At 44.6% G+C, this 23,213-nt stretch overlaps 1 protein-coding gene across 5 annotated transcripts in view; it reads right to left on the reverse strand.

Annotated features, from left to right (window-relative positions):
* LOC146797977 (adenosine deaminase domain-containing protein 2-like) overlaps window positions 1-20,613 on the reverse strand; it is a 427,814-nt gene extending 407,201 nt beyond the window's left edge. For 3 of the 5 annotated variants that reach the window (XM_085627833.1, XM_085627832.1, XM_085627829.1), the window contains exon 1: window positions 20,226-20,563. The gene's annotated coding sequence lies outside the window, so the exon portion shown is untranslated. Of the gene's footprint in view, window positions 1-20,225 lie in introns of all 5 variants that reach the window. The other 2 variants (XM_085627831.1, XM_085627830.1) reach the window with 2 other exon arrangements.
* Window positions 20,614-23,213: the final 2,600 nt, after the last annotated feature.

Below are 23,213 nucleotides of genomic sequence, written 5' to 3' on the forward strand. Positions count from 1 at the left end.
TGTAATTGCTTGATTCCATGTGCCCTTATCATCTACAAGTATTCCCAAGTATGAGTAAGTAGATGTACTAGCCAATTTGTTCCCATTTAGGTAGATATCTTTGCTCTTTTTACTACCTTTGCCACAGTTCATCACAAAAGTTTTTGAAATATTAATATTTAAATCGATGCCTTGCATATATTTGTTGTACAATTCTAGAGCCTTCTGGAGAGCTATGGGCGTCCTAGCTAGGATCACAGCATCATCCGCATACAATAATGCTGGTATGCGTCTAGGGATCGGAATTTGTTGTACCTGGGGAACGTCCTGGGTTCCATCCAATAGGGCCTTCTCAAGGCCATTTGTGTATAAAGTAAAGAGGAATGGAGCCAGGACGCACCCCTGTCTTACCCCTCTAAGTACTTTAAATCATGAAGTACATTCTCCCGCTCTTCCAAATCGAACTCTCGCTGAGGCATTGCTGTAAAGGGCTTTCAAAAAATCTATTAAGGGTTCCTCTACTTTCATTTCTTTTAGAATATGCCACAATTTACCATGAGCAACGCAATCGAAGGCCGAAGAGAGGTCAACAAACGCGAGGTAAAGTTTTCCTCTCTTCGCCCTCGTGTATTTGCCCAGCAGAATGGCAAGGTTAAGTCCCTGGTCTATTGTCCCCAAGCCTTCTCTAAAACCAAACTGTAAATCAGACAGTATGTTCTTGTCTGTGGCCCAAGTTTGCAGCCTCGTGAGAAGGATCCTTCCTGCTACTTTTCCTAGCGAATCCAGGAGTGAGATTGGTCTGTAGCAGGAAGGATCCTGTCTGTTACCCTTTTTGTAAATAGGGACCATGATGGATTCCGTCCAACTATTAATGAGGCCCTGCGAGGAAGTTGCATTGAGAACGCGGGTTAATATTGGGGCCCAGAGATCTGTGTTATGTTTATAGATGTCTACCGGGACCCCATCAGGACCAGGGGCCTTAGAGCCTTTGCTTTCATTTAGTGCAACCAGGACTTCCTCAAGTGAAAAGGATATCTCAATGGTATGAGGAATAGAAAGTTCATGTTGAGGTGGCGAATTTGCGGCAATGCTATTTATCGACTCTGAATAGCCAAAGATTCTTGTGAAATGATTCACCCATTGGGCCTCGTCTATCGCTATCTCTATTGAAGGATGATTATCCGTTGAAAGAAACGGGGACCTAATTACTTTCCAGAATGTTTTAACATCATTCTGGCTGCTTGCCCTGTGTAGATCTTCCCACAGTGATTTTTTTATTGCCTTTTTCCTGGTCGCGATAGCCTGATTATATGTTTTCCTTGCTTGCTGGACTGCTAATCCGTTTTTGTCCCTATTATGGATCGCTTTTTTTAGGGCGCGGTAAGCATTTGTGCAGTTTTTGTCGAACCATTTTGTTTTCTTAGGGTCACTCTTTTTCCTGTTTGCAGACAGTGTGTTTTTTATAATGGCTGTAATGGAGATAAAACTGTCTAAGATAGTCGATGGAGAAGAATTCTCTTCCAGACAAGATAGGATATGGGGTAGGGTCTTAGCCACGACTGAAGATGTAATGGTTTCTGGATCTACTAGTTCCCATTTTAAAGAGAAACCATTCATGCTATCAATAGCAAGGTTAGGGCAAATGTGGCAGAATTTATTCGTTTTGCGTTTGTTGTGGGAGTTGGAACTTTTCCTCGTGATAACTACAGTCTGTGGGAAATTATCGCTAATAGCGATCTTGTGGGTAGTAAATTGCTTTACCCTGTTTCCAAGATTATTTGATGTCAGAATATAATCTATTACAGAGCCTGTTCCTCTCCCGTTATAAGTAGGTGAGAATGCGATTGGAGGGATCACTAATTCGTTTGCAAAACTCAAATTCAACATAAATAAGGTTTCATTCAAAGCACCCCCCAGAATATTGTGGGGAAAGTGAGTAAGGTTATAATTATCCTCATCAATCATACCACAAATCCTGTTATTACTATTGGGGCACAAATTAACGTTAAAATCCCCTCCCCAGATGATTTGGGCGTTTCCTGAGCTGACCATCTGAATGTTTTGTACAACTTGTCTGAGTTGATCAATAACTTTAAGTTCATTCTCTTTTGGGATGTTGTTATAGAAATTGACAAGTATTAAGACGTCATTCCTATCCATTGTGAGAGTAAGAATTTGATAGTAGGGGTTCGAATACTCTAATGTGAGTTTTTTTATTATCACAAGATTAGATATATATATATACATAGGCCTCCCTTTGGTCTTCCATGAGAGGAGGGAGAGGCTGGAATATGAAAAGTTTTGAAGCCGTTAATATTGATTTCGTTTAACGACCAAGTCTCCTGCAGACATAAAATGTCCAAATTTTTAACAAAATCAAGGAAAAGGTCGTTGTGGATTTTAGAATATAAGCCCCATATATTCCAATATGTGATGTTAATATATCCTTCCTCTTTCCTGGGTATTGTAAGTGAATGATGAACTAATCTTGGAACCTCTGTTTCCTCTAAAATGGGATTCAACTTGCTTTTATTAGTGCAGACAGTAGCATAAATATCCTCCTGCGTTGACTTATTTTGTGGCTGCCTCTCAGTATCATGGACTCTAGTTACTGATTCAGTCTCAATCTCAGGTGAGCTCCTTTGAGGAGGGGGAAACAAGCCTGTGTCGGGGTTCCCAGCTAGAATCCTAACTCTTTTTGATGACTTTAGAGAAAGTCAATCTTGATCATCTAAAGAAGTAAGTACACCAAAACGATTACAGACGGGGATGTTAAATATTTGGTTCGGCAGGAGTTGGTGATGAACCGAGTTCATTTGTTCAGAGGGGGGGCGATAGAAGAAGCCTAGGGGAAGAATGTTAATCCCTATTTCAAATGTGTTTTTGGCAGCAAACCCCAAAATTTTCCTGACTAACCAAGGGGATCTGAAAGTCAATATCAAGCAGTCGCCCATAAATAATTTCCTAGATCTTCCGATCCATCCTATTCTGCGTATCATCTTGAATTCTTCAAACAAGCTATTAGTGTCACCCACTCTGTCTCCCAGCCAATGTAGAGCTTTGTTCCTTAATGATTCATTGCTCTCCTGTTCGTTTTGGCCTAAGTGAGGAACATTACCCAAAATCACTGTATAGGGAGTGCATGCTGGAGGAAGATCAAGATGTAAAGAAGGAAGTGCCTTTACAGATGTTGGTTTAAAAGCAGAAGAGGAATGTTTGTTAGTGACTGTATGAGACGGCGGGACTAGATTTTGTTGTGTCTTTGTTGCCCTAAGCTGGTTGTTACTTTCGGTTATGGGGGTCTCTCCAAGTGTGTCAGTGTGGGAAGGAGGGGGTCGAGATTTCCTGATGTTATTCGCACCATTACTAGTGAGCCTAGGGCTGGGGGATAAGATGGTTATGTCATCTTTACGCGAAAGGAATTTAGCTACCTGGGACTCGATCCGATCTAATCTAGAACCGATCGCCTCGACTGCTCCTCTCACGAAAGCATCTAGAGTTTTTATAGAAGAGAGGATACAGTCCGGATCAAACCCCTTACTATGTTGTTTGGGGTTGTTTATTGCTATTGGGGATGTAGCAGGGAGTTGTGTAGAGCTTTTAGCCCTGTCTTGGGTTTTTTTCTTTCCAATAATCTCCTTTCCTCTATGTAACCTAGATTGACTAACCTCTCTTGTACCTTTACCTTGTTTCCCTAACTGTTTCTTGGTCGTGTTTTTACCCTTGTCTTGTTGTACTGTGTTTAAATCGCTGTGGTTGTGCACTATAATGTAATTTGTGATATTTTGAACACAGCCATTAACTGGTATTCCGATGTCTGGGATCACAGTTGGAGTAGTAGGGTTAATAGGAGTGGGTTGATCATCCCCCACTCTAACTTCTTCAATCGCCAGAGTACCAGCTGCTAATGATTGTTCAACTGAGGAGATTTGTTTTTCAATTGCCCCCATTGCCCCAGTCAGATATGTTAGAAGAGTTTGCTTTTTTGGCTTCTTTGTGTCCATTCCCTCTGTTGGTTCGCAGCTCAATGCTTTCCTTTTGCCCATAGTCAAGGAGAATTAGAAAATTAAATAATGCCTTAAGCCGCTTACTTTACACACAGTCTGGTAGATTTTATAAGTGTGATCAAGATAGTTCAGATCAGTTACTATTTCGGGAATGAGTGGCGATTACCTGCAGATGTACTCCAGCCCTTGCAGGAAGGTCGTGATGGGAGGATGTAATGAAAAACCACGATGGGTGGTCCGGTCCGGTCTCACACGGGCACAGACGGGCAAGGACGGGCGCTGCGTGAGCGCCCGCTGGGATTTATGGCAATCCGGCGCTGAATAGCGTCGTCATCAGCATGCGCTGCAGTGGGGAGTGCTGGGAAATGGAGTTTAGTCGGGCCGTTTCCCTCACGGCGGTGTTACTCCTCGGAAGCACAGCCCCGCAGCCCCTCTGCGAACCGTTCCCCTCACGGCGGGTAAGTAGATTGTAGGTCTCTGTTTTCCTCGACAAGCGTCCCGCGCTGCGTGAGCGCCCGCTGGGATTTATGGCAATCCGGCGCTGAATAGCGTCGTCATCAGCATGCGCTGCAGTGGGAAGTGCTGGGAAATGGAGTTTAGTCGGGCCGTTTCCCTCACGGCGGTGTTACTCCTCGGAAGCACAGCCCCGCAGCCCCTCTGCGAGCCGTTCCCCTCACGGCGGGTACGTAGATTGTAGGTCTCTGTTTTCCTCGACAAGCGTCCCGCGCTGCGTGAGCGCCCGCTGGGATTTATGGCAATCCGGCGCTGAATAGCGTCGTCATCAGCATGCGCTGCAGTGGGGAGTGCTGGGAAATGGAGTTTAGTCGGGCCGTTTCCCTCACGGCGGTGTTACTCCTCGGAAGCACAGCCCCGCAGCCCCTCTGCGAGCCGTTCCCCTCACGGCGGGTAAGTAGATTGTAGGTCTCTGTTTTCCTCGACAAGCGTCCTCATAAAAACAGCAGCACATCTGTCGCAAGAAATGAAGGAAGAAATACACACCATCTAACTACGCTTAAAATCTTACCAGTCGGTGTCAGAACTTAAAAAAAGATTCGAGGAACTAAACAAGACTATGAGAGAATTTGAAGACTCTCTGAAAGAAACCAAGTTCCAGAAATTTAAAAAGGACGCAAAAACGTTTTCACACAAACGGGTGTACCCCTATATAATGAAAGGCTACAACACCTCTGGAAGGAACCCAGGCTACAACACCGACACAGAGGGTTCAGTCGGAGGATCAGATAGCTCTGATTTTAATACCAACAGAAGAGGGTACCCAAAGAAACAGAAGGAAGTACTGCAGGAGAGCGGGGCATACATATGGGTAAGGGAGAGGCTGGCCTACATATAATGGCTCACCCTGTTCACCCTTTTTTTATATGGTGGTCCTTTCCCCAGCATCAACAGGACTACTGGGCATCTGCCCAAGCACAACATCCAGGCTATTCCAGACCATCCAAGCCTTTTTTAAGAGCGGGCCAAGGACAACAGAGGGGGAGAATGAAGAAGGGACATCAGGTACAGTGGACTGATCCACCGGAACAAACCAGGATAAACACCAGGAGTATGGACTCAACCAACTACCCGGGCACAAGCAACCACCATGCTAACCACAAATTGAAGTTTGAAAAAAGGTCTGGGTTTTGTTCCAACAGCATGTCTAGATAAATTCAAGTTAAGTTGCGAAGTCAACAAGATCATTAGTAAGGGTTTTCTTTGCAAACAAACCACTCCAGGATGACAACTGAGGGGACACTGGCTTAAAACCAAAATCTTCTTTCACTCCTCCAAGCTCCGGGTTACCGGTGAAAATCATAGCCTTTGAGAAGGCGGTTTTGAAAAACATTGGTGAGATTGACCCCAGAACGATAAAGGTCTTCCACAATACAACGAGGGAGGAACAAACAGCAATCTATGAACTATCCAATGACGAACGCCTTGTCATAAAGCCTGCCGACAAGGATGGCGCAATAGTGCTACAAACAGCAATTGCCTACCAAAAAGAATGCCTGAGACTCATGAGCGATGAAAGGAATTAAACGCTTGACGGTGGATCCAACAGAACGCTTAAGAATACAGATAACCAGCATGTTAGAAGAAGCTATGGCACATGACTAGATAATGCAAAAAGAGAGAGAGTTCTTCAACAACACTAACCCAATAACTCCCTACTTTTACACTATTTCCGAAATTCATAAATCATTGACTAACCCACCAGGACACCCCACTGTATCTGAGATAGGTTCGATTTTGGAGCCTTTATCAAAATTTGCAGATGCCTTCCTCAGGCTCCTCATCCAGAAAACTGATACAGATCAAAAAGACAACAAGGCAGTACTGTGCCTCCTAAGAGATTTTCCTTTTAATCCTGCAACACACATTTTGATTGGCCTTGATGTTAAGAGCCTCTACACAAGTTTACCTCAACAAGAAACAATCTATATCATGGAAGTGGTACAGTTTTAGGCAGATTGGTCTTATCACACACCCAGGAACCTAGTACCGGATTGATGCAAGTGGGCTCTCACAGAAAACCTTTTCAGTTCCGAGGACATGCTGTTTCTACAACACAGAACCAGCATGGGGAGTAGTATAGCGGGCCTATATGTACATCATCTGGAGACACAAAATTCTCAAACAGGCCAACCCCTTTCTTCAACGCATCAAACTATGGGCTGCACCTTTGAGGAAAGCGGGAATACTGTGCTGGAAACAGCTAGTCGAAGATGGTACACTACTTTCTTGGGAAAATTTGTATCACAATCCGGATAATGAGCTATCCAGATTCAAATATTTACAATTGAAAAGTTGGGACCAAGCTGTTGGAGCAGATGGCGGCACCCCTAATGAGTTGGAATCTGCATTAAAGAAGAAAGTGGCAAGAAAGAGGTGGCAAACTCATACTGGCTCCTGATCAAACTTTCAGAGGGTGATTTCAAACTGCTGATGAAGCTGTGGGAAAAGAGTTTGCCCGGGATCCATCTAGAAGAATTATGGCAAGTATCTTGTAACATCTTGTATTCCACGGTGCAGGCTGCAAATTTAAAAAGAAACCACTTTTTTTGCCTAAATAGGGTTTATTGGACACCTTGAAGGCTCTCCAAATTTGGAAAGGGTGCCGCTCCAAAATACCCTAAGTGCTCCCAAGAAAAGGTAAATGATATTCACATGTTCCTGTACTGTCCAATATTACAACACTTCTGGGCAGTAAGTAATAGTATCTCTACAATACTCGGACTGGAACTTCAGGAAAGCCCAGTGTTGGTATTCTTTGGGGCTCTTGCACAGCATGAATCTATATCTGTTGATAAAAACAAAAATGTTTTACTTAATTTTACTTGCCAGAAGGGAAATTTGGTAAAACTGGATTAAAAACGTCCCCCGACCGTAAGAGATTGGATTAATTCTGTAAAGTACAGAATCAAGTTGGATAGGTCATCACCAAAGAAGAAGAGAGATTTTTGGTTACCAAGTGTGAGTTGGCTGAAAGCTGAGACGAACACAGTCGTATGATTATGCCTCTGCACGGAGATACTTCACCCCTCCGGTTGGCCCCTGAAGGGCTCCGAGAGAGAGCCGGATTCAACCACGATAGGACAGGTTTTGTGTAAAGTACACCAACTTGAAATAGTTCTCTGGATGGTGCGGACAGAGGGGGGGGGGGGGGGTGCAGAGAAACTCAGAATATCTATTTTTATCTAAGGCGAACAAGGACTATAAAAGGAAAAAAAAAAAAACACACATCAAACTATGGATAAGGTACACTGACGAAATTTTACTGATCTAGGAGGGCAATGAGACAGCAGTTGATGCCTTTCTATTATGGCTTAATGAACAAGACACCTTTCTAAACTTCACGCTCACGATGAGCAGAAAGGAGCTGGTGTTTTTGGATCTCGACATCATGGCAGAAGACAGCATTTTGAACACTAAAACCCATAAAAAACCAATGGCAAAAAACTGCCTGCTATTATAGGATAGTTTCCACCCCAGACATCTAAAAGAAAATGTATCTTTCGGACAGTTCCTAAGGATCAGGAGAAACTGTACTGAACTCCGTGATTATAAGAAACAAGCTGCCCAACTGACAGAAAAACTGGAATCTAGGAACTACCCAAGAAGAATCGAGTCTTGGGCGATAAAACATGCATTAAACAACCACAGAGATGCCCTTCTGGAACCCCGCCAAACAGAATGACCAGGACGGGAGACCCATCTGCATCACAACATACAGCATAGTTTCCAACCTGGTCTCCAAAATCATCCCAAAACATTGGCGTATATTGAATGGAAATTTGTCTATACCAAGACCCATGTTCTCCCACAAAGAAGGAAAGACCCTGAGGGACATGCGGTCCACACCCACCCAAATGCAGTGAACAGCAGAGCAAGGACCCAAACCAATACTATGACATTTCCTATGGGCCACTACCCATGAGGGAGCTGTAGCATCTGCCACCTCACTAAGGTAACAAAAACAGTGTTTTTCAATAATGAAATGACATGGCAACTTCGAAACCTAACAAATTGTAATACATCAAGAGTGGTGTACCTCATAACCTGCCCATGCAACCTGCATTACATGGGTATGACCACTCGCAAAATCAGAACATGAATCTATGAACATCGCAGCAACCTCAGATGTCATTGCACAACAACTAAGAGGTCGTCTCACTACCTTGAACTCAATCATACACCCCAAGACTTCAAGTGGGTAGTCCTGGAACACATCAAGGACACAGAAAATTCAGAAAGTAGACTTTTTGAAAAAGAACAGAGATGGGAGTTTAAACTCAAAACGCACACCCTAGGCCTGAATGTCAATATCCCATGGGGCCAGTTTCTTTAAAAATTATTTTTCCGGATGACTATTTTGAAGGGTCCATCTTACTAAGGCAGTCAAGTCCAGCTGGCCCTGAAGTTACATACAGTAACAGGGAGGATGGAATATTTCCATATGAACTGACCTAACTATCTACCTATTGGGTTCATGTCACCTGACATACACCCTACACCTTGCCTCCCACCAACAAGCTATCAATCCTTGATAAACATCAGATCTGTGGGAACAACAATCCTTGAGTAAGTAATCTACCGCCATCAAACCAATGGCTGTACCTTTTTTTTTTTTAAGCATTCCCATATTAACCATTTGTGTGTGTGAGGTTTTCTATTACCCAAGTCAGTAGTCCCAAATCTTTCTAACACATACCCCTTTTTCAAAATGAAAAAGCAACAAATCACAATTTGTCCTTTGCGAACCTCATTGAAGGTTGATAACTATCGAGCCTGCGTAACTTAAGGGATAACAAAGTGGATCCTTTTCCAGTCATCATTACATTTTACATTTCCCTGAATACAAAATGAATATTACTCATGACTTTTTTTTTTTTAACTGTAAAAGTACAAAGAGGGATTGGATCAGTTTTTAAAAATACCCTAATGGATTCCAACCTGTGCCAACAAGGCAGCCTTTGTGAGGCCCCGAGCGGTCTAGTTTTTCAATCAGAGCACGTACGCGGAAGCACTCTGCAACATACCAGCTTAAAAAACCCAGTTGAAGACATGCATCGGCAAGATGCGGTCCCTAGGTGAGCGGATTAAGACAATCAGCCTCGCAGTAACTAACGAGACCTCGCGTCATTTGCAGTGAAGCCTCGCATTTAGAAAATGTGTAATTTTGCTTTCAACAGTGTTGGTCAATGATGGCCACAACTCTTCCTTTTCATTTTAGGGTATGACTACAGGACCCCTCCTACCTGGAGAGATCATGGCGCAATAATACGGCCTCTCTAATGTAGGTAATATTGTTTGTTTTGTCTTGTTATTACGTACCATAACCAGTCAAACCAGAGCGTTTTTCAGCCGCTTCATGACACAATTGGCAAAGGGTTTGGCAATTACACAAAGTATGACCACTTGATTTATATTTTTTAAGCACTTCTACACAAAGGGTGTTTTCACAATCACGTTTATAAGTTTTAGGTTGTATCAGCCCTAGGCTGAAGTCTATATACTCTCCCCTTTTTTCTGTTTTTACAGATACGCAGTGACGTAACATCACCCAGTAGTCTTGTATGTATGTTGTGTGATTCTGCAATGTGTTCCCATTTCGGACATTAAGGAGTGGTACCAAAAGGAACTATTTTCCTATGGTCCTGACAAAGAGCCATTAGGGGCAAGGTTCGAAACATGTTGGCATGGGAAAAAAAAACTATTTTTTCCACACTACACCCCTGATTTTAACCATACCGACTAGAAGCAGGAATAAAGTAAGGTGACCTACTAGTCAGGTATTTTTTAAACTTGCTTAACACCTTCGCTCCACTCCCCTCCCATCGTTTTTATCAGAGGAAATACCCAAATGTGCTCCAGCGTATCCATCTGGTCACAGCATGCCCAGATCCGTAGTGGATCGGGAAGAACCCCAATGATGAAACATGCCACCAAGGGGCAACCATGGTGGGTGAGGTTTTTTAAGAAAAACAGTTTCTCTCTCATTTCTTTCACTGTGGAGAGTGTGCTTATCTCAAATGTTTCTCCTTGCTGGGTTCCTTTTTTGTTCATAAAGTATCATTGAGGAGGGTGAACCCGTTTTTTTCTCTCTTCCTTCCCCCTTTTTTGGTCTATTGTCGACATGAGGGCAACATGTCTGGTATACCTGTTATTGATGTAATTCATCCCTCTTAACAGATGCCTATAGAATTGTGTCATGGGATTTTAATTGCGATGTTTAATCTCTTAGTATTAGCACCGGAGCAATAACTTTAGAAGAGGATAAAGTATGGGCAATTCCGGAGCTCACACTTAAACAGATTAAAAAATGGTCAACAGCAGCCCTGCAATTAAATACTTTTACCCTCAACATTGGCCTTTGAGCCTGCAATGGGATGACCCCATCAGACAGAGAAGGGAAGGTTAATTTTAATCTGCAAGGTGGGGTTAGTCGTATTGATTATATTTTGATGGATGTCAGGCTGTGGTCATGTGTAATTGACATGGAGGTGATATCCAGGCAGAACAGTGATCACTATGCCTTAAACCTCTACCTAACCACACTGGGCCCTAGTATTGCACCATATGACCTAGAATCCCTCGATAGGAGGCTTTTTCCATCTAGCAATAGACAAGGGCTGAGATGGTGTGTTATCGCTGCTACCCCTGCCCAACAGGTTCAGCTATAAGAGGCCATTACAATGGCTTTGAAAGCAGTGTTGGCACAAGGAGGGAATTCATTTGTAGCTTCAGTATGGTGGATCCTTTCAAATATTCTTAGCACCGTGTTCCACACCATAGCTTTCATTGGAAGAAGCTAGGACCAAACAGGTTCATGTGGCTAAATGGTTCAGGGAGGCCCTATTGGCTGCATCCAAGGGGAAAGACCATCACTCCTTCTGACAATTAGTAGCAGATAAAGGCCCCGATTGTACCTCCTCGCTGTGTAGTAATATAGTGGCTGATGCTTGGGTCAGACGTTTTACAAGACTTAATGCCCAAGAAGGAATGAGGGGCCCTGCTGCTAACTGCTGGCCCGACATTGAGCCTGACTAGAAGGGTAAATGCGGTACTGATGTTGGCCACCCGTGCTAAAGGTTCCACCACCACGGGGGAGTGGGAAAATGAGTTTCAATCATCCAGTGCTTTCCCTGTTGATGGCTCGTCCCTACGGACTGACCTGACCATGCTCCTAGTCCCATTACACTGAAATTAGTTGATGCAGAAATAGACTGGATTATACCAGGAAAAGTGCCAGGGCTCGATAAGGTTTCTGGGGACTGGATTAAAGCAGAGAAGGAGACTTGGTGCCCCTATTTTGCGCTTCTATTCAACATCATCATTAATAGACTTACAGTGCCACGGACGTGGGCGGGGCTAAACTTGTCCCAATATAAAAGAAGGACACGAGGTCTGACCCATCAAATTATCGCCCTGGTTGCCTTATTGACGGCTCACAGAAGCTTTTTAGTTGAATTCTGCAGAGAAGATTGAAAGCATGGATTAAGAATATAGATGTGTTGACACCCCTCCAAGCAGGCTTTAGGTCTGGGACAAGAATTATCGATCAATTGTTAAACCTACAATACTTTATTAGAAACATGTCACTTTGGATGATGGGTACCTTTATGTCGACCTACGGTCAGCTTTTGATTTAGTTCCCAGAGAGGGTCTGAGGGCAGTTCTAACCAACATTGGGGTCCCGAAATAGCTAACTGATGCATTTAGGAGGCTCCTCCAGGATAACTATGGTATGGCCCTGTGGGGGTATTGACCGATCCCATTCCAGTGACTCTGGGGTGAGACAGGGGTGCGTATTAGCCCGCACTTTATTTTTGTTATATATTAATGACTTGGTAAACATGCTAGAACACTGCAAGCATGATGGACATTATCTGGCTAACCAGAAAGTCCTGGCCCTCCTATTCGCGGACGACACGTTAACGGTCTTGAGATCCCCAATGAGTATCCCAAAGGCTTCTGCAGACAGAGAAGACTAGAGATCGATACAATTAAGACCAAATACATGGTACTGAAACCTTGTGAGGTGGCCAGAACGCACCCGGTCCTCAATGGTACCCAGTTAGAGAGGGTCCGCACCTTTGAATACTGGGTACTCTCAACAAGCAATTTGGCTAGTCTCCATAGATAAGTCCAAATTCAAATTAGAACATAGTAGGGGTCTTTAAGGGATCCAGCTATCGTCCCATGACACCTGCATTGCAATTTTACAACTTGCAAGCTCATACCTATATGGTGGAGAGCTTTGGGGGAATGCTAATATCAACGACTTAGAGCTAATGGAAAATGGTTTCCTCCGACTCCTCGCCAATCTCCCCCTAGCCAACCACTAGCACCACTTTAGAGTTTTGTTTTTTATTTAGACCCTGGCATTCACCACTTACCCGCAAAGTAAAACTCAGACCTTTGATGTGCTGGAGGAGGATCTGGTCCTCTGTAGATCTATTATCTTATCAGCTGGGCTTGGAAGAGATCACAAAACTTCCCAGGCCAGCTGAATTCCATGGTTGGGTACATTAAGAATTCACTTGAGGAGATCGGGTGCCATGACATGCGGGCTCACCCAAAAACATCTAGTGGCATTTCCAAGTCTAAGCTCAAGGAGCAGTACTGGAGATATGTAAATGGTAGAGTGCAACACTAGGGAGGGGGGGGGAAGAGGGGGTGTTCAGATATCCTAACTTCTACTGCTAAGACACCCAACATTAAGTTCAGAATCCGGACTTTGCCACTTCGATCATTTACTGCGAAGGGGTAGCGCACCCTGACCTAGGCTGCCCATTTTACCCAGAGGTCAAGGAAACTGTAGACTACGTTCTGCACTTTTGCCAGCAGTATCATGCACATGGGAGGAAATCAGTTATGCCGTAATTTGGGCATTAGGTACGACAAAATTGAAACTAGCGTATTCAGGGCAGACACAGCTTTATTAATTGTCTTTATTGTCTCTATATGTGGAGAGACAGACAGAAAAATATCGCCACATTGCCGCCCAGTATCTAGCACCTAAGAATCTTGTGTGCCAGAGTTGCACTACGCTGTCATTTCGGATTTCCTTTTTTAGACCATGACAGTATATAGCCAATATAGGAGTTTAGATGAAATTCACGCTTGCATCTTAAAGTTGTTGTGATGTGTCCCCTATATTCTGCTAGTCTTAAATATGGTTATTACAAATATTTTAATTATTTTATATTCTATACGCTATGCTCCCCCGATATGCTGCTAGCCTTAACTGTGGGTTTTAGAACTATTCTTACTATTTTATATCTTATATGTTATGTTGTTAAGTGGTTTAATGCATGATTTTACAGTTTTAAGTTAGTGCGTTTGCTTTTATGGCAATTGCTGAAATAAAGCTTATTATGATAAAGGTATTTTCTTATTTCAGGACTGTTGTACTGTACCTTTACGGTACATGTCCCGCTCTCAAGTGCTGCTGCGCATTATGGCAGTGCTCTCCTGAGCAGTCTTGAGCTCTTTAACTAGTGGAATGTTTTTACTTTAATGATCTTCACGTGCATGTACTGGTTATGTGTGGTTGCGTCTTCAGTTGAGTCACTTACTGCTGGAGGTTTGGCTGCGCATGTTGTAGTCTCCTTATTATCCTACAAGCTTAATTAACAGAACATAACTATTTGTAAAGCGCACGTTCACCCATAGGTCTCTTGGCGCTAACTAACAGATGTTTATTGTTACCCAACTCAATGGTACTCATTTTATCGACCTCAGATGGATGAAAGGCTGAGTGGACCCGCTGGGATTCTAACCTGTGACCATAAGGTCGAACACAGGCCCCTGCAGTGGATGCATTAGTCCACCGAGCCACCAGACCCAGCTGTTCTTCATTCTGCATATGCTTGTCAAGAATTCTCTTTATATGAAGTGGATTTTACTACGAAAAGAACCCACCAGAAAGAACCTTCCCAAAAGGACCCCAAAGACACCAATTGGATCAGTGAAGGTGGGAGAGCCACACCAACCGAGATTACCCAGGGAACCACGATATCTACACCAGTGAGCCCAGGTACATAGGGGTGAAGTGGTGTCGGAACAGCCCATTGAAGCCAATGGAGGATCTTTGAAGTCGGTCGGCTGCAGCGACTCTTGGACCAGGACAGTGTAACCCAAACGTGGATTCTGGACGAGAAGAACCTGAAAGCAGAGAAGACAGAGTCCAAACCATCCAGAGGTGTCTAGGAGGAGCAGGAACACAATGCCACCCCTTGTCATAGGTTCTTGCTGTAGCACAACAGTCTTGATGAAGTAGCTGTGGTCGCCAGGTGACTATGCAGGAGCCATCCACGGGCTGTCCCACGACAGATGAATACAGGAAGGTCAGTGGCCTGCGTGACCACCAACAAGCGTTGGCAACCGCAACAGTTGGGACAAAGGAAAAGATGCATGGTTGCAGACCAGCAAAGTCTGTGGGACTAACCCAGAAAGGGTAAGTCAGGGCTAGCGCTCAGTAGGCAAGAGAGGCAGCAGGAATCGTTGAAGCCCCCACGCAGCCCCTCAGGCAGCAGGCACAGGGAGATGCAGGGAAGCCTCAGTAGGCCACAGAAGATAGAGGCCCACTGTGCAGAGGATGCAGGCAGGATATCATTCTTGGAGCTGTGTAATGCTTGGGCTTCTTGGAGCTTGAAGATCTTTAGTGAAGACAGTCAACAAGCCCTGGCAACTGCAGAGACACTGGGCACAGGAAGGCGTTCAGGTCACCTAGAGATGGGTTACAGTCGCCCAAGTGGCAGGAAAGACTGGTCAGGCCTCTGGGGAGCCAACAAACCACCCCCTGTATTGCAGAACCTGGATATGTCCGTGGGGCAACAGGCTCAGAAAACCAGTCGCCAGTGTAGAGGTGCCTGCGGATGCAGGGAAGTTACTCCTCCACTCCAAGGGAGATTCCTTTTTGCTGCGATGAATGAAGAGTCCTTGCTGACAAGGAGGATGCACGGCCACACAGTTTGCAGAAACTTGGAAAAGTTTGGAGACGAAGTTGCAGCAGGAATCTTCCCACCAAGAGAAGTTTTTTCTTTGGTCTTGGCTCAATCCAGCAGCAGAAATCTGGTGTCCAACAGCGGGAGTGTCTTCAGACAAGTCTTGACGACGTCCAGGACAAATCTAAGGACTAACCGCCCGGAGAGCCCTAAAGTAACCTGTAAGGAGCTGGACGGGGGTGGGGTGGACCCTCCTCTGTCCTTTGTGTAGGTTTGTGCGTGAGCCAAGGGCTCCTAAATTGGGCAAACCTGGTTTATGCATGGAGGGCATCAAATGTGGCCTTCAATGCAGTCTGGTGGCTTTCTGAAACGCCCCCACCCTACCTAATTCTAAAGGAGAGTTGGTCACACCTCTCCTTTGCAGGAAATCCTTTGTTCAGCTTCCCCTGCTCGAGGTAGGCTCATCAGCAGAGGGGAAGAACAGTGTCTGAGGCCGGCAGTAGCGCAGGCTGGCACACAAACCCTATAAGGCTATACAAAAAGGTATTGGGGGGGTCCTCTAAGGACATACATGGTATCATGCAACTTACACTGGAATTGGTGTAGTTGCATGATTCCAACATGTTTGATACCAAACATGACAAGTTAAGGAGCAGCCATTATGTAGCTGGACCTCTCGACTTGCCAGTGTCCACTAGATACCTTAAAATGGTTGCCCTACACTTACAAAGCCTAGAGACTGGAGTCCAGGGTTTGTAGGGTTCTCTGCCCGTGCACGGTTACCCACACACTTAGGACCATGCACCCTGCCCTTGCACTCAAGGGCCTACTTTAGGGGTTTTCATAGGTTTAAAGTGCAGTGACCACCATATAAGGAAAACCTTATATCTAAAGTGAAAGGTGCATGAACCATTTCATGAAGACTACAATAGCAGCTCTACAGACACAGTTTGCATAGACTCCCACAGGTGACAATACATGCTGCAGTCCTTGGGAGACCCCCAATGCCCTTGATTACCATATACTAGGGACTTACAGTGGTACCCCAGTATGCCAATTGTGGGGTGTACTAAGCACTTACCAGCAAAATTAGAGAGAGCACTGCCACTGAGGTCCTGTTTAGCAGGATCCCAGTAAACTACAGTCAAAATACTGACATCAGGAAAAAAGTGGGGGTAGCTATGGCAAAAAGATCCTACTTTCCTACGTTCCCAACCCGCATAAAAAAGCCAGTATTGCCTACACCATAATACTTAAGACAGCCATTGTTTGTGTTACTAATTACCTTCCATTCACATTTTACTTTTGACCTCACATCATCCCTCAAGCCTTAATAGATAACAAAACAATGGCTGTTTCATAGCAATTTTTAATAACATTATAAATATACTCTACAGCCACACTACTATACAACACAGCTAAAACAGATTAAACCAGTAGCTCACGGAGAGGCGAGACCTATTGGCTTTGCCAATGTTTGTTTACATACAGTGGACCTGAGCCACATTTAATTTTTGTTGGGACTGCTGTTTTTGTGTTTTGACCCTTTAGTGCTGCAGACCTGGGTGACAACATTTGTTCCAGTCCATCGCCGTTTTCCTTGCTCCCCTCCCACTTAATTTACTTTCTTCACCTGCTCCTCTGGCACCTACGTTTTCTCCCTTGGCTGCCATATTATATTGGGTGTGATTATGGGGGCACTCAGAGGGAGGGGTTTAGCTTCTCATACAACTGCACAATTGCAAATCTGTTGACCAGCAAACCAGTATTTACAAACTGGGGCAGTGCGGTCGTGCTACAACTAACAAAGGCAGGCCGGTGGCAATGGTATCAATTACTGTTCAATTCCTTTTTTTCGTAAATTACTAGCATGACTTTCCCGGTTTTCATCTAAGAGACCTGAGTCAATTACTTTTTCTTTCTGTTCTGACTGCTCTCCTGATGTGTTTTTGATCTTTAAGATGCTGCAGATCTGACTGTCTTTGTCCCGTTCCTGCTGCTAATTTCCTCTCTCTGATATCACTCTACTTACCTCTTTCAGTTGCGCTCCTGACACCTAGCGTTTCTCCACTGGGTTCCATATTTGCATGGTCGTTATGAAAGTACGCGGTCTAGGATCTGACACAACCGATCATGGCCATTATAAAAATGGGGTTACCCCAATATGGTACTGGACCTGGGTATAGTATAATACAAAAAATAAAAATAAAAAAAACAATGGTCCTAGACCTATTTTAGAAAAGCATTAGTCAATACTCCTTGTATTCCATAGAATTACCAATTATTCATGAGCGTTGAACTCGTGCAGCCGCACCCGCTCAAAGTAATGAATACAATAATATGTATAAACAGTAAAAATGCAATACCCGATGTTTTACTCAACCATGCATTTAATTCTTCATGCCAATGGTATACAGTACTAATGTAATCGTTTTCAAAAATCAAAGCAGTACAATCATTAAGCAATCAATGTAGAAGGTTGCTCCAGATGGAACGTGCGGGGAGAAAGTGCTCAAGTGAAGGTGAGATGTGAAAAGACTTCAAAGTAGTGGCATAGGAGATGGAGGTTGATATGTTCTGAACAAAAAAGGGAAACGGTTGTAATTCACCGTTCCTTCGGGACTGGCCACAAGTATGATAAATACACAACTTTACATTTCATTTCATACAGATATAACTTCTTGTGGTGCACGTTTTTTCAAAGAAAACAGCATGTGTGGTCCAGGCCAGGTACTAGGGGCGTCGACGTTTCGATCCGTCTTGTGGCCAACTCACTTTGGGATTTGCTCTCGGCCGGACATCAGATTAACTTGGCCTTGAATGCCCCGGACACACAGAACAAGAGATTATTTACCCCTCTAACTACTAATTACTACCAGGCAACTTATTGACGCACACCATCGAGTGATTGCTGGGCCCACTAATCGACGGACCCTGATACACTAGGACCTTGGTTTCATTGACCCTGACGGATCATTATAAGAGTTGGTTGCCCCTTTTTCGTCCTGAGGAAGATCCGCACGGCCGAGGTTTAAATTACCCTCGCGGCCACAAGACGGATCGAAACGTCGACGCCCCTAGTACCTGGCCTGGACCACACATGCTGTTTTCTTTGAAAAAACGTGCACCACAAGAAGTTATATCTGTATGAAATGAAATGTAAAGTTGTGTATTTATCATACTTGTGGCCAGTCCCGAAGGAACGGTGAATTACAACCGTTTCCCTTTTTTGTTCAGAACATATCAACCTCCATCTCCTATGCCACTACTTTGAAGTCTTTTCACATCTCACCTTCACTTGAGCACTTTCTCCCCGCACGTTCCATCTGGAGCAACCTTCTACATTGATTGCTTAATGATTGTACTGCTTTGATTTTTGAAAACGATTACATTAGTACTGTATACCATTGGCATGAAGAATTAAATGCATGGTTGAGTAAAACATCGGGTATTGCATTTTTACTGTTTATACATATTATTGTATTCATTACTTTGAGCGGGTACAACCGATCATGGGCTGGCCAATAGACCAATATTTCATTAATTTATACATTTTTATATAGCGCCATTACCCAAAGGTGCTATCGCGCTTTACATTACCAATATTAAAGAACAAAGGCAGTACAGCCATGTTGGTAGCATACAAAAGGCAAGCCTATCTGTGCCATGTCTGCATGACTCACCGGAAACTTTGCTGGGAAAGTACTTGACATTTGGAATACAACCTATATGGGTTAGCAACTTCAAGACCTTCAAACATGTAAACTCCTTATATTGAAGGGCAAGTGGAACTGCATTATGTAACTACACCTTAATGGTTTAGTGTCCATCAGTTCCGATCCATTCTTACACAGCAAAACAGACTTTAAAACCTAATTCTGACATCTGCTTTAGCCAGTGAACAATTCACCTAGCAGTCAAGTTTAATTTCTTGAGAATCTTAATGCAAGGTGAACTGCAACATTCTCTGTTTGTCTGTGAATAGATTTGCTTTTTTTTTTTTAGATACTTAAGATAAAATGTTGTCTTTAATTTAGCATGGTATGGAGGTGAGGAAGTATGTAAAACCACACTGGATATAACCAGCTAGTTCAATATTTTCAGGTAAGCATGAAGCTGCTTAGCTACCACAGTATTTTATTTAAGTATGGTTATGCCAGGGACCGTATGCAAGCTATACAATTTTGCTGGTCCTGTGTACCTGGAGTGTAGTTTTGTTTTATACGGAGTCCAGGCGGACAGCTGAAGTGTAGAGATCCCAGTTTTTCTCATTTTCCATGAAGCATGATTAGCTTGTAAAAGTCACAAATGAAGAACAATGAAGAGCAATTAAACAGTGATTATGACGAACTAGAAGGGTGGCATCTTAAGTGAAATAATATCCGATCCCTTTAAAATATATAAAGTTATGAAGAACGATTGCTGTGTCGGACACGTGATCAGCTGTCCTAGATTAGTTTCTGGAATTCGAGCGGTATATTACCAAAATTAATTTCTTAGGTTCCCATATTAACCCATAAAATTACTAACTTAACAAGATTTAACAGTACAATTCTCACATTAACACTATTTTTCTACATCCCACTTAGCACACACTGTAATACCTCATTCGGATAATATCATAACCTAATAATTTCTTGAAGCACACACATGATTAGCCATGATTCTCTGGAAACTCGCCGCAAAAGTGCCTAAACGTCAGATTTAGTACGTGCAAGATTCCATAATGCCGAATTTAGCAAAAAAACGTAGTCCGCAATGCCACGGTTATCCCCAGCATAATTACCTAGACCCTTGCTGAAGTGGGTTTGTGATACAGGAGCCGGTCTGTCCGCCGTTTTATATGAGTGAGGGGTAAATTGACAGAGTAGATGTCTGGTCCGAGGAGGTCCTGTAACCACCCAGTCTGGGGCACTTACAGCAGGCTGCGCCCAGGCATCTTGCAATTTCACTACTGCCCCGAGCAGCGTGCCAACTAAGCTCGGTCGACTGCACAAGGCACGTACGTTGGGGTAATAAGTTCGCTAAAACACGAACTAAGCTTCCTGCGCGCCTACCTCGCCCTCAGGCGGCTGACATCACCGTCGTCACCGAAAGGCAATCACGCTCACTTCCTGCACGTTAGGCGTAAGACACGCCCACCCTTCTTCTCAGTACGCCAGGGCGGAGCGTCTATTTGGGGGCGGGAGGCAGCCAGACGCTGTTCCCAGTGTTTTCTGGCGTGGGGGCTGCACCTGGGCCCTCGGGGAGGCAGTACATTCTCTCATTGGCCCACAGTTTTGTTTGCTCCCATTAGACCGCTCGGGGCGGCATGAGAAAACAAAACAAGGAAGAAATGATAGGGGAGAGCGGGTGACACTGAGTGCCTTAGGAGGCCAGATTGCCACCTTTGCCAGGGAAAATTACTAGCCATTTGTTCACATTTTTTAATTTCTGCAATAAAATTGTGTGTTTTAGATTTTAACATGGCCTTTCTGTCTTTGTTTACTTTAATTATCGGACAGGGGTTGTTAAGGCAGTTCTAGAACACACTTCAAAGTGCTTTCATCTTACATTTTTATTGCTCTAAGTACATACAAGTAAGGGGAAAAATACCAGCTTTGGTTGATTTTCCTAATTTTTGATACAGCTGGGACATTAAAATACTGGTCATGCTGGTAAAAAAATAAAAGGGCCAGTTGGCAACTGTATTAGGAGGGTGAACTGATTGAAATCAATGAAGGAGAAACTTTTTTTCAGGAAGAGGCAAGGTTTTAGTGTGAGCAGTCCTACTGAAGTCCATGGCAGGCATTTCAGTTGTCTGGAGGTTGAAGTTGGGTCTGAAGATGGTAAGATAAGTGGTACAGAGCGACTGGAGAGAGGTGCTAACTAGGGCCGGACTGGGAACCAAAACCGGCCCTGGCATAGTGCTCGGCAAGCCCCCCCCGGGGCTTGGGGGTGCCGCCGAGCTCTTTGCGAGGGCCGGTTTTCGGCCGATTTTGCTACAGGGCCGATTTTGCAGCTATGCTGCAAAACGGCCCTGTAACAAAAACGGCACCCAGGGGGCCAAAACCGGCCCCCACCCGTGCGGCACACCGGGGGATTGCCCGGTGCCCGCTATGACCAGTCCAGCCCTGGTGCTAAGGTCCACAAGAGCTGTTCATATGGACACGTGGTTGGTGGCACTGAGAAAAAAGTGATAGGGAAATGGGTGTTGAGAGACCACATCATATGGAGGTAAGGGAAGCTGAATAAAGGGGGTGCTAAGAAGTGGTTTAGTAAGGGCACTGTGGGCCGTAACGCAAGCAAATAAATCAGGTCCCCTATCCCCTGGTTTGGTAGTATAAAACAACCACTAACTGGGGTGAAGTGAGCCCCTCCCTCTTATGGGGCCAGTGCCACTGCACCTGGTGCACTGTCTCTAGCTACTCTTCTGCTGCCGGCAGCCCATAATGTGAATGAGCATTGGGGAGGGTGCACACTCACCCATCCACTTACAAGTGCACACACAAATTCACACCCTTCCATCACAGGCACACTCATTCGCACCCATCCATTGACAAGCGCACAAATATACACCGACCATTCACAAGCACATACCCAGGCACACATCTATGGAAAGTGAGGGCTCCAGCAGAAAGGGGCGATAAGAACTTACAGTGGGCTCCCAGTGTAAGCCATTGATATAGCCAGGAAAGTAGCTTGTTCTGGCCTCTTAATTGATCCGTATAGCAACCAGGAAGGTGAGCCCAGTGTTTGGCGAGTGCCTGGTACAGCTCCAGCAGAACTGAAAGAACAGTGTCAAGACTGATCTCTACTGGGACCCGTTTTCCTGACCTCAACACCTCCCTTTAGCATAAAACACATACGCTGGCTAAAGAAACATTTGTGTGACTGTCTTAGAGTTGGTGAATGGCTGACCTCCAGGTGGGATGTGGGGGTCAGCAGAATGGTGGTAGAGGACCAGGACATCAGCAGAACCAAGAGAAGGACCAGCAGCAGAAGGCTGAGGAGCAGAGAGATGATGGTAAGGACCAGTTTTGGAACACCAGAAGCAGTACGGCCTGGTCCAGCTGAAGAACCTGGAGTAGGAGGATCAGGATCGGGAGCAGGGGAGACTGGTACCCAGAGGTGGATGATCAGGAAGTGGACCAAGAAGAGAACTTGGAAGAGAAAGAGTATCAGGAAAAGGTGGAGGGCCTCCACTACGAAAGGGAAGGCTATGGATCAGGAAGGCCAGCACAATGATTAGACCATGCACAATGAGTGTGAGTAGGACTACAAAGAAGGCCAAATGGAGGGCCAGTAGTAGGAATATCAGCAAACCAAAAGAAGTTATAATAAGAGGAGGACCACTGGGATGAGAAGTAGAATCAGACCAGCATTGATATAACGGTGTATGGTAACAGGAGCTACAGTTATTGACATTGCAGATATTGGAGCCCTCTGACTCATGATGGACAATTAACCCCACTGCACCTATCTGAGGAATAGCAGCTGTGACAGCAGCACTTTGCATGACCTGCCACCACACACTATTCATTAGCCCTTGCAAATTGGTTCTGTGGTCCAGGTAGGCAGTTCGGCTGCAGGGTCCTGCAATTGGACCAGTGAAACCTGGGATCTAGCTGTGGGTTGCTTACATCTGACTGGAAGATACACATGTCTGGCCAGTGGGACCTTATAGCTGGTGGGTCCAGAGGTTCAGTTTGAGGGTGCTGAGGTATACAACATGTGGGTGGGTACTGAGACCTCGCATTTGGAAGTTGAAGATTGAGAGCAGAAGTCCTGCAAA

The sequence above is a fragment of the Triturus cristatus genome, chromosome 9 (assembly GCF_964204655.1).
Source record: "Triturus cristatus chromosome 9, aTriCri1.1, whole genome shotgun sequence".
Taxonomy (NCBI): Eukaryota; Metazoa; Chordata; class Amphibia; order Caudata; family Salamandridae; genus Triturus; species Triturus cristatus.